This window comes from Octopus bimaculoides, chromosome 9, assembly GCF_046866305.1.
Source record: "Octopus bimaculoides isolate indiv1 chromosome 9, ASM4686630v1, whole genome shotgun sequence".
NCBI classification, from domain to species: Eukaryota; Metazoa; Mollusca; class Cephalopoda; order Octopoda; family Octopodidae; genus Octopus; species Octopus bimaculoides.
In genome coordinates this window covers 96,747,074-96,759,573 of record NC_142936.1, presented here as the reverse complement: position 1 = coordinate 96,759,573, position 12,500 = coordinate 96,747,074, and the positions used below count along the sequence as shown (strand labels likewise).

Below are 12,500 nucleotides of genomic sequence, written 5' to 3'. Positions count from 1 at the left end.
CACGACACTTACCTCTACCGCCACTAATACCAATGGAGACTGTTATCTTCACCACCATTGCTGCCAACCTACTACTAGCCACCTACCACCACTACAACCACCGGCGTCATTATTTGTGCTGCTACTACGCTCATCGGATAAAGCAGGGTCACTATTTATTTGTTATGGAGTCTGCTTATTGACTGCTTGAGACCGGTGGCTTGGCGGCGTAAAGGAGGTGAATCGTTATGGCCGGGGATTGGGAGTTCGAAGTACGAATTTAGTTGGTTTGTTTCAAAATTAATTCTGAATCTACATCTCTTATCTCTTCATCTGTCCTTTCACACACACACACGCACGGACGCACGCACGCACACACACAAACATACACACACGCATACACAGACAAATACTCACACATACACAAATATACGCATGTCAGTGCACACGCATGTGTGCATAAGAGCATATGCAAACATAAGGGTGTATGCCTACGCACGAACATATACGCACATACACATGCACAAACGTAACGAAAAGAATCACAAACACACTCACACACTCACACACTCACACACACACATACATAAACACACAAACAGATGGGCACGCACACACTCGTGCACGTCCGCATACACACGATCAAATATGCAGTTATTTTCGAGATATCCATTAATTTTAATCATGAAATATGCGATCGGAACGACAAATTAATAAATTTGTGACATATTCAAATGTTAAATAAATAAAATATTTCGATGTAAGCTGACAAGAAATGCTTTGAGTGACGCATCACGTGACACACAAACACACACACGTACACACACACACACACACACACACACACACACACACACACACGTATGTAAGCACCCACTCACCAACGAGAGAGCTTACATCGTTACACAACGTGCGAGAACTAACAAACAAATGTTCACACCCTGACTACACACGTACTCCATTGCACTCTGCCACGCTCCAATGACCCGAATACTTTTACAACACAGCACGCCAAATGTTCCCTCTTACAATATCATGCTACATGTTTTTTACCACAGTATAAGAAACCACATCGACTCTGATACAATATACAATGACATATCACACGCAATATTCCACGCAACACAAGCTCCGTTAGAATAAATATACAACACATAAGTTCCTTTTGATTGTAGCCATTGCACATGAGCTTATTTATCTAACATACCATACTACGTTTCCTTTGACGATATGCCACGCTACATGCTTCTTTTCACAAGCTCATCATTACAATATATCATGCCATTACATGTTCCCGTTACAATGTACCACGCTACATGTAATCTGCTACAACAAAAGTTGCATGCTTTCTGTAGCATTATTCGCCGCTACATGAGCTATATTTCGATATGAAATAATGAAGGAACCTCTATGTGGTGACTCGACCTGCTAAAAGTAGTAACTGAATCTCCTCTCATTGGATAATTTACTACTAAAGGAATTACGCATGATAACAAGCACGTGATGTTCGTGGTTGAACTATGTTTAAACAACAGCAACAACAACATTAGCCAGAATAAATATTCTTATACTATGTTATCTTTAGAGTCTGAAAGTTGTGCTTCGCTATCTCACTAGCATAAACGTTTTTAAAAAGATGAACATCAATAACAACATAAATGAAAGTGAATAATCTAATCTCTAAAATCTTTAAATGATCATTCCGTTATCAGGCTAAGTAATCAATTGTTTGCCATCTCATGATCTGAAGAATCCATTATTAAAATAGATGCTCCGACCTATTGATCTTTAGAGTAAAGCATTAATATTGAACTTCTTCTCTGACCAGAACCAGTAGACTAAGAGGATTTGGTATTGAAAGCAAAACGAAACTCTGGTCAAGTTTAAGGTATATACAGCTAAATATTGGCTTCAAATTTTGGTACAAAGCCAGAAATTTCGGGGAAGGGGGGGATTTGATTATATCGCTTCCCTCCCCCCAGTTCTCAGCTGTTACTTATTTTATCGACCCCGAAAGAATGAAAAGCAAAGCTGACCTCGGTAGAATTTGAGCTCAGAATGTACAGTCGGAAGAAATGTCGCTAAACAATTTGTCCGACGCGGTAACGGTTCTGCCAGCTTAGCTTCTTGCACGACTAAATGATACGGTTTGCAGGTAAAGCAGCGATCCGGCTGAATCGTTGCCGCGCCAAGAAAAATGCTTGCCGGCATTTTGCCTGCCTTTATATTCTGAATTTAATCTCTGCCGTGGTCGACTTTGCCGTTCATCCTTTCGGGTCGATAAAATAAGTACCAGTTGAGTACTGAGGCCAATGTAATCGAATTGCCCGCTCTTCCGAACTTACTGACCTTGCACCAAAGTTCTTTTAGTCAATATGCTTTGCTGGTAATCAGTTGTGTGCCTTTACGTTCTGAGTTCGCATTCCACCGAAATTGGCTTCGAGTTTGCTTTTCATTCTTTCACTCTTCGGAGTTAAAATAAATAAATACCATCTCTGAACTGTAAAGACCCCAATCCCCTTAATTTGGAAATAAATTTTAAGAGCAGCTGCCATGTTATGATACTCTATTTGCCTGTGCAAATCTGGTTGGAACTGGTTGGAACTGGTTGGAACTGGTTAGAACTGGTTAGAACTCGATCAAGTATTATCATTGTCTTTTATCTTTTAACTTTCACTTGTTTCAGTCATTCAACTGGTGGCCATGCTGGTGCACTGCCTTGAAGAATGGATTCCTAATCGAATGAATCGACACCGGCACTCATTTTTTTTTATAGAACATGGTACTTAATATATGAGACTATTTTGCCGAACCACTAAGTTACGGAGACGTAAACACATCAACACTGTTGCTAAGTGGTGGGTGGGGACAAACAAACGCATCTTTTAGTTTCCGTCAATCAAATCCACTCACAATCCAAATCCACTCACTACTATGGCTTCGACCCGAAGCCATAGTAGAAGACAGGGGCCCAAAGTGCCACGCACTGGGACTGAACTCAAGACCATGTCGTCGTGATAACAAACTACTAATGACTCAGTCACGCCTGCGCCTACTTAGGTATGAAGAGTGTAGCATCGAGGATACAACACAAATGTACAAACTTCTACTTACTGCATCTACGAATAGAAGTCATGTAGCTCATTTTCTAATGGTGAACATGTAGCGTTGTATGTTGTAAAGGGGGACATGCGGCGTTGTATATTGTAATAAAGCTCATCTAACAGAACCCAATGAAATGGGGCTCATGTATCGCGGAATATCAATTCTAACAGGACTCATGTAGCGTGGAATATTGGTTTTAAATTTTGGCACAAGGCTAGCAATTTAGAGGGAGCGGTCAAGTCGATTACAACTATCTTAGTATCCGATTGGTACTTATTTTATCGACCCTGAAAGTACGAAATACGGAGACGACCTTGGTGGAATTTGAACGTAAAGACAAGTGAAATTCCTCTAAGCAGTTTGCTCGGCCTCAAACGATTCCGCCAGCTCACTAACTGGAATATTGCAATATAGCTCTTATAGCATCAGTGCAATAGAGAACATGTGATTTCATAAACCGAAATAGAAAGCATGTAGTTTGGTATCTCTTGGGATTTAAAAATATATTACCAAGCAATCACAGCACACAGATCTCACAGCATCTTAATGCAAAAGAGTACAATGATCTATAAGCACTGAAATATACAGGTTCCTAAATATGCCAATAGTTTGGCGGCAAATTGGTGAAATGACAGAATGGTTAGCAGTGAATAAGAATACCTGGTGGTAATCATTCCGGATCTTTACGTTCTCAGTCTACATCCCACCGAGGTCAACTTAGCTTGCCATTCTTTCGGAGTCGATAAAAAAACACAAAACAAGACCAAGTCAAGTAACTGGTCGAGCCACAATCCCCGCAAATAGCCTTGTGACTAAATTTGAAACCACGTAGAATTGTGTTAGACATAAATGTAACAAAGTCTCTCTCATCTTTCAATTGCTTCAGTCATTAGACTGCGGCCTTGCTGGGGCACTGCTTTGGAGGGCTTGAGTAAAGCAAACCAAGCTCGGTACTTAAGTCTGGGACTTATGTTATCAATCTCTTTGCCCAACTGCCACATCATAGTGTCGCAAACAAACCAATGCCGGTTGTCAAGCTATGTGGGGAACAAATAGAAGCACTACGACACACACACACATGCACACACACAGACACAGGCACACATGCACACGCACGCATGCACACACATATGAACTTACACACACATGCGCACACATGCACTCGCACACCTGCAAACACACACACGTTCACATACACATGCACATACACACATACACACACATGTACACGCACACATTCACACACACACATATGCGCACACACATACATGCATGCACATATACGACGAGTTTCCATACAGTTTCCATCTACAGAGTTCATTCGCCACCTGTCGGTCGGCCGGAGGCTATAGCAGAAGACACTTGCCCAAGGTGTCATGCAGTGGGATTGAACCCAAAACTATTGCCATAGCTCTACAAAGAATTTGAACTTGTGACCCAGAAGTCGTGAAGTTCAATGGTTTTCTTTTTAGCTCTGCTGAACCACTTTGGTTTTGTTCTTTCTTTCCTTCCTTTATGTGTATTGAAGAGTTATATAAGCACATCGCTAGACAAGTGAAACAGAAATTCTGTGTGATGGGAGATAAAGACGGACAGTTTTGGAGTTGAACGAAGATCTGTGCTTATGGCCTTTACACGCCTCTGACACCGTTGCGTGTGGTATCCTGGTTGATAGAAAGAAAAACAAAAACCCGAGCAAGGAGGAAATTCCTGGGAGCCGACGTTATGGATGGAAAGGACTAGGGAAGGAACTTGTAGGTGCACGGATGGTGGTGGGGAGAGGGGACACTATACGGGTGGCAGGAAGAGGAGGTGAGATGAGTGTAGTTGTGAAGGACAGAATAGAAGTTGTTAGCTCAGAGGAGCAGAGGGTTGAGATAGTAGAATAGAAAAACAAGTGGACGAGCGAACAAGAGGGAGGTAGCACATAAAAAAAACAAAAAAAAACAAAAAATAAAAATGAATAAAAAAGAAAATTAAAAGAAGGAAGAATATCAACTTTTCGAGATTACAACCTACAACAGTAGAAGTTGTTTGTAGATCTGATTCTGACGTGACCTTGCTATTCTTTGGTTTGCTGAACATTTGGGTTCTCCTTGAACGTTTCAAACTGAATTCTTTTGTGCCAAAGGTCTGTCAAGTAAACAAATAAACAAATAGCAACATAAAAACAAACCAAAACAAAACTAAAATAAAACAATGAAAGCAACCCAACAAATGTAATAAGTAAGAGCTTTAACGACAAAACAATGGATGAGGTGAGGTTGTAAAGTTGCTTGTAAGCTAAATTTTATGACGATATAAATCTGCAAAAATATATTTTTATATGTATTGAAGAGAAATATAAGCACATCGCTAGACAAGTAAAACAGAAATTCTGTGTGATGGGAGATAAAGACGGACAGCGAAATTATGGAGTGATAGAGGGGGAAAGGAAGAGAGAGAGAGAGAGAGAGAGAGAGAGAGAGAGAGAGAGAGAGAGAGAGAGAGAGAGAGAGAGAGAGAGAGAGAGAGTAAAGGGTAAAAAAGAAGAGATAAAAAGATTGGAATGGTTGAATGAAATACTGAAGACAAGGCATTAAAAATAAGATACATAGATAGAAAGAGATAAAGGGGATAGAGAGGGATTTAGATAGAGAGATAGATATATAGATATATAGATTGATTGATAGATAGAGAAAGAGAAAGAGAGAGAGAGAAAGAAGAAAAAGACAAAAGTAGAAAAATATTTTTATTTGCATTTGCTTCTTTCTATCAACATAAGGATGTGTAAGTGCATGTATATGGTTTGTGAGTTATCTGTGTGTATGTGTGTGTGTGTATGTGTGTATATGTGTGTGTGTGTGTGTGTGTGTGTGTGTGTGTGTGTGTGTGTGTGTGTGTGTGTGTGTAATTTGTGTGTATGTATTTGTGTCTGAGTTGGTTGCGTCTGTTTGCGGTGTTTGAACTTTAACAACTATTTTATTCTTGTTTTGGCATTACTGTGATGGCCATGTCATTTCATTCTTTCTTTCTCCTGAGGCTGTACATGCGGTTTCAGAAGCCATGTATGTATACGTCCTCTGTAACCTGTCGGAGTAGTGGACAGTGAAACAAAGAGGATAATTGATAAATACTGAGAGAAAGAGAGAGAGAGAGAGAGAGAGAGGCAAACGATAGATAGACAGATAGATAAATAAATAAGGCTGAAAAGAGAAAGATATAATGAGAGACTCTAAAATTGGTGATGTATAAGGTTCTTATAGTTCCTGTTTGCTTTTAACTCAGCAGTCAATCATGGTAGCTGTGCATAGGAAGGTGACGGAGAAGAGAAAATGGAATAAGCGAAAGAGAGAAGGCGGTCGATGGTGTATATTTTGGAGAGATTGGAACGAATGGTGGCGTGCATAAGGTGGTAGGAAGTAGTAAGGAGTATGGGTAGGATGGTTGAAGCAGAATGGAGGCGGAGACCTTTGGGCAGGAGGCAGTGGTAGAGGCAGCGGCTGAGAAATGAAACGTGGCTAGAGAACTGTGTTTTTTTGAAAATTAGTTGGGAAGATTAATTGAAGGTTGAAAGCAGCAGAAAGGAAGTGTGGAAAGGTGCTTTCAGAGTTCCTATCCACTAAAGGCATTAGTCAACTTGAAGCTACAATAGGAGACATTTGCTTAAGGTGCCATAAGTGAGATTGAACCTGAAACTATGTTTGCGAAGGAAATTTCCGAACCACGCAAGAATGTCTGCGCCTTTATTATCAAAATCCAGCGATACACCCCAAATCATACTTACCTCTGTACTACGTATCGATCGGCTTGATTTCCAATCATCATTCGGTGTCTTGCTGTTGGATATATACATGATATACATATTGATCCGAACTAAGAATCTTCTGAAAACAGAGGTTAATAATGTTTAGTTTTGAAAAACTAACTCAGACAAGGTCGCTGAAAATTTGTATTTTAGCTATAAATGAAAATGTCACTTAAACTTTAATTGGTTATCGTGTCCAAAGCGGACACTCGGTTAATGTGAATTGTATCAAGATGTCAGAATGTTGGAGCCCAACCAGCTCTCCTTGGCTGTTGCTATCAGTTGGAGGGTGTGTATACGACGACAAAATAAAATGAAATGCCACAAACAGAAATTCTCCCTGCATCATAAACTGAGTTTACAATAACTTGCGCGTCCAGTTATAAAGAGAATAATCAATAGATAAAAAAAAAACTTCTGCGGTATCATGTTTCTAATGTTTGAGAGGATATTATTTACATTATTTACATTATTTACATTTGACGGATATTTGTCCTCATCTTGTCTGTTGTTAGCACAACGTTTCGGCTGATATACCCTCAAGCCTTCATCAGGTGTTTTGGGGTACTACACCATATGCCCGTATGGCGTAGTGGTTAATAGCGCGGGCTACTAACCCTAAGATTCCGAGTTCGATTCCAAACAGTGACCTGAATAATAATAATAATACTAATAATAATAATAATAATAATAATAATAATAACATAAAAAAATACCTTAGGAATGAGAGCCCAGGTTCGAAATTTCCTCAAGACACCTGATGAAGGCTGGAGGGTATATCAGCCAAAACGTTGTGTTAACAACAAACAAGATAAGGACAAATATCCGTCAAATGTAAATAATGTAAATAATGTACATAATTCCTCATCTCCTAAATATAGAACTGTATTATCTGGAAGGATAATCCGAATAATTAAGTCACAAGTAGCTATAGATACAAGCTTTTGCAATATTTACAAACATACATAAAGGAATCCCTTATGGCTTAACCTGCTTTTAGACAAAACGTAACTCCCCAACATAGTATCTAATTTCTTGACTGCAATCAGGCAGCATTTACCACATAGTCACAAATATCAAAATCTTTTTAATGAGAACGATATTACAGTCAACTTCAACTGCACTGAGAATATTTGAGGCATAATGCATAAAATAAGGAGAAAGAACAGTACACATGATAAGCAAATACAAACTGACAATGTACCATTCCAGCCACTAAATGAAAAATGCCGAACTACTGAAGTAGTATGTAAAGTGAAAGTCTTATAGAAAGATTTAACCGAAAAATATTACATAGAATCAACAGATGGTAGATTTACGGAAAGTTAAACAATCTTTAAGAGAACACAGCAAAATATCTCTTCCAATATATCTGGAAACTGAATGAAGAACAATAAGAATATCCACTCTTGAAACTGACCTCTTCCATTATCTTACTGTCAATGATTATTGTTTACTGTGCATTACAGAGAAATGCAATATACTTATGCAATTGATTGACGCACTTAAAAAGAAGTAAGACACATGTAAATACGAGAATAAAGTTGCACGGAAGAATTCTGTGTAGCTAATATAATAACGAGAAAGAATGGGTCGGTGAAATATAAAGGAAAGTATCTCAGATTCATCCTATTCTTTTTAATGGAGCAACAAAAGAACAATGAGTTCGACAGAAGAAATAGAGAAGAGAGAGAGAGAGCGAGAGCGAGAGCGAGAGAGAGAGAGAGAGAGAGAGAGAGAGAGTGGGAGAGGGGGAGAAACGGGAAAGAGAAGGGAAACTGTGAGAGGGAGAGGGAGTACAGGAGGAACAATGTTATATATAAGTATATGCTAAGGTAGATATTTACAATGAAATGTCACATGTGAATGTTATCAGTTGACTGGGAATGAAATAAAATAAAAATACATGGGTCTCTTTTTCATGCTTATTTAAGTCGCTTGACTGACTGAGAATAGAAGGGATCCAATAGATTTCTCTGAGAGCTTCTATCACATATGGAGATTTCTAAAAGATTCTTGAACTCGGCAGTTCAAGCTAAAGGGCAAATCTAAAGGAGAAACTCTTAATTATAAAGTGCTTATGCGCAGGTATGGGCGTGTGGTGAAGAAGTCCACTTTGCAAAAGCATGGTTTTGGATTCAGTCTCAGCGCATGGCACCTTGAACAAGTATCTTTTACTATAATTCCAGCCTCACCAATTCTGGGAATTCTGAACAAGGTTCACAGTAGTTGTGTTAACATTGGAGATAGCATGTTTTCAATATACATACATACATACATACATGCATACATATGCATATATATATATTTATTTATTTATTTATTTAAGGGCATTACTATACAATAACGCCTCACGCTAAGAGGGACTCCAGAAGTCAAACTACTATAATAAGCACATTTTTACCAATCGTGAGGGAATGGAACTCTCAAAGCTAACCTCTTAAAAACTTAACTTAACGGTAAGCCAATGGTTTCATAATAAACGCAGTAATCTGCATCTTTTATTCATCAGTACGCGTATGGTGAAGACACATAAAAATAAACAAAAATCAACATACCCCGACGAGCACTCCATGTATTCAACATAGTACATAGACGATTGTTTATCCCTATATATCCATGAAAGAGGCGGGCTTCTTGAGTTACACTTCGGCACATGTGCTTTTACAGAATAATATTCAGCACTGAATATATTCTAATTATATATAATTCAATAATAGGATAAAAACTTTATAAGAATTTATCAAGTAGTTAGCGTGAAAAAACCTCGTAAGGGGGGAAAAACATCATTTTTCCATATAAATATATTTAATTAGAATATATTCAGTGTTGAATATTATTCTGAAAAACACATGCGTAGGTTCTCGTGCTTGTGTGGCATGGTACAGGGTTCTGTTGCCAGACATAGGGTCTTCCAGCAGCCATCCCCTTCACGCAGGACAACACTACTTCCTACAGGCACTTGATGTAGGTCTCAGTGTTGAGTGTGAGGCCGCGTGAGAAAATGAATGGAAGCACCGTTTCTTTCCCTTTTTGTTATCTCCCCTTTTTCTTAGCTCTCCTGTGTGAACTTTGCCATGATAGATCGCTGACCACAACATTAAAATTTTAATTCTCCATGTTTTTTTCCTTGTTTTTCTCCTTATTCTTTCTGTTGAAGAGCGTATCTCGAAACGTTAAAGACTTTCTCTATTCCCGAGCGTTAAACTAATACATCCTTTTGTTGTTTACACCACCTGTCCTCGTCTTTTGTTGTTTTTTTCGTAAATTCTCCCATATATATATATATATATATATATATATATATATATATATATATATAAATATATATTCTAGATCGTTCGATTTCTCTCAACCGATCAATGGGCCGATCGAGCAAACCTATCTATGACAAACCTATAATGACTCCTGGAAAACAGCTTTAAGTCAAATTGACTACAATCAAAAATATGCAATAACCATTATTGATGCCTTGTCTTTATATATATATATATGAACTGTGGTGCTTTTCTCTTAATTATATATATATATATATATATATATATATATATATATATATATATATATATATATACGTACACAAATGTGAGTCATTAAATAAAGTATAAAAATAATCGAAGCATATATATATATTAAAATAATATACATATAATTTTAAAGATGGACATAAATATGTTTCCATACGATAAATGCGAGTAACAAAAGAGACTTGTGCTTCCGTCATCAGCAAGACACCAAAGTTATTTGCTCGAGCTATATCCGTTTATATACATTTGTGCCAGACAGAAAGCAAAACATGGGGGGTTTGTAAACAAATTCAAAATTTTGTAAATTTCAAACAGAAACTTTTTCAATGAAGTATTCTTTACACTAAAACGATCGACAATTTTGGATATAAAATTTGCATCACCCACTAGAGACATTCCTATATACATAAATCCATACCGACGCACGTATATATGTACATATCCATCCATCTATCTATCTATCTATCTATCTATCTATCTATCTATCTATCTATCTATCTATCTATCTATCTATCTACATATAAAAACACACACACAAGCACACATGTATGTTTATATATATATATATATATATATATATATATATATATATATATATATATATATATATATATATACATATATATGCATATACGTTACATATATATACACACACATGTATATATATGTGTGTGTGAGTGCGTTCGTGCGTATGTATTTATGTTTACATTGGCACACATAAAGACACAAATACATACACTCGACTTTCAGGCGATACACCGTCTGGCTGTAAATCTTATTTTAATGACGTAATAAATAGTTAATGTGTTTGCTAACGAGTCTGCTACATCGAGCGTTTGAGAAGAGGCCTTCCTAGAATGAATGATTTTGTTTGAATACTAAAATCATTATTGGTGTGGCAATCGCAATAATATTCTCTCGAATATCCTTAACGAATATTTCTCGTTCCTTTTTCTCATATTTGTATTTAATTTCGAAGTCTAGTATGTTAAATGGAGCCAGTTAAACAGAGATAGGCAAAGTAAATATATTAAAAACTTAATGAGTTATCTGGTCCAATATATTTCTTCTTACATCATTTGTACCGCGTGTTTCTATCTTCAAGATAAGTCCTTCATTTGGTTTTGCAAAAGGGTTTCATGATGTATTAGGAAATTATTATTCCTAAAGTGCAATAAAATCGGTATGAAGATGTTGAACTTGTTGCATATGGGTCCTGTCCCGCGCTCTTAACAATTCATACCGTTTGAACGTTCTCACACACGAGTAAATAATAATTATTTCTGTAGTTCTTGGAAAACGGTATGTGTTCAATCTGCAAACAATATATTCTAGATTGGTAATGAAACTTAAGTATGTTATTCAATGCTCTATTAAAACGGGGACCTCGTAACCTATCAAGCAGTGAATAAGATTCTTGACCAAAATGATGAATATATCATTAATACAACATTGAAATACATCTATTGTGCAGATACCATTACAACAGCATTCTGATATTCTCAACAATTCATTGTTATTTCAGTCTGATTTGTTAATAATTTACCAATAAATCTCTCTAAATGAATATTTACAGACTGATCGAATGTGACTCTGTTTTGTGTGTGAATGATGAGCACAAAATAATTTTCCATTACCAAACTTTTATATGAACAGAATGTCAACAAAGATAATAATAGCATGAAATTCAATGGGAAAAATATTTCATAAACCCGTTTCGAAAACTATGGAAATATAATTAACGCAGGCAGAAATAACGACGACGCAATCTAAAGAATAAAATTATGCATCAAATGGTTTCGAACATGTCAAAATATATCATAAGCGAAGGAAGCGGAGGTTCAAGTTTTGACAACTACTTGCTTGTTCTTCATCTTGATATTATCGTGATAAATAGAGGTCAATAGCTGCATTAACGCTGCAGTCATTTGATTTACACCTTAACTATCGATTATCATTGTTTCGGAGGACAAATTGTAAAGCAATCGATTGGGAATAACAAAGTTTCTCTCGGCCCGTACACACACACACACACACACACATGAACAAACACATGCACGAACACTCACACACACACACACACACACACACACACACACACA

General features: G+C 37.2%; 1 long non-coding RNA gene across 4 annotated transcripts in view; it reads right to left on the bottom strand.

The window, feature by feature from the left end:
* Positions 1-12,500, bottom strand: part of LOC128248670 (uncharacterized) — a 30,287-nt gene that overhangs the window by 10,522 nt on the left and 7,265 nt on the right. The window contains exons 1-2 of one of the 4 annotated variants that reach the window (XR_008264831.2): positions 6,851-7,112; positions 5,100-5,217 (exon numbers count right to left, since the gene is read on the bottom strand). This is a non-coding gene — a long non-coding RNA (uncharacterized LOC128248670). Of the gene's footprint in view, positions 1-5,099; positions 5,218-6,850; positions 7,113-12,500 lie in introns of those variants that run through there. The other 3 variants (XR_016243253.1, XR_008264830.2, XR_016243254.1) reach the window with 3 other exon arrangements.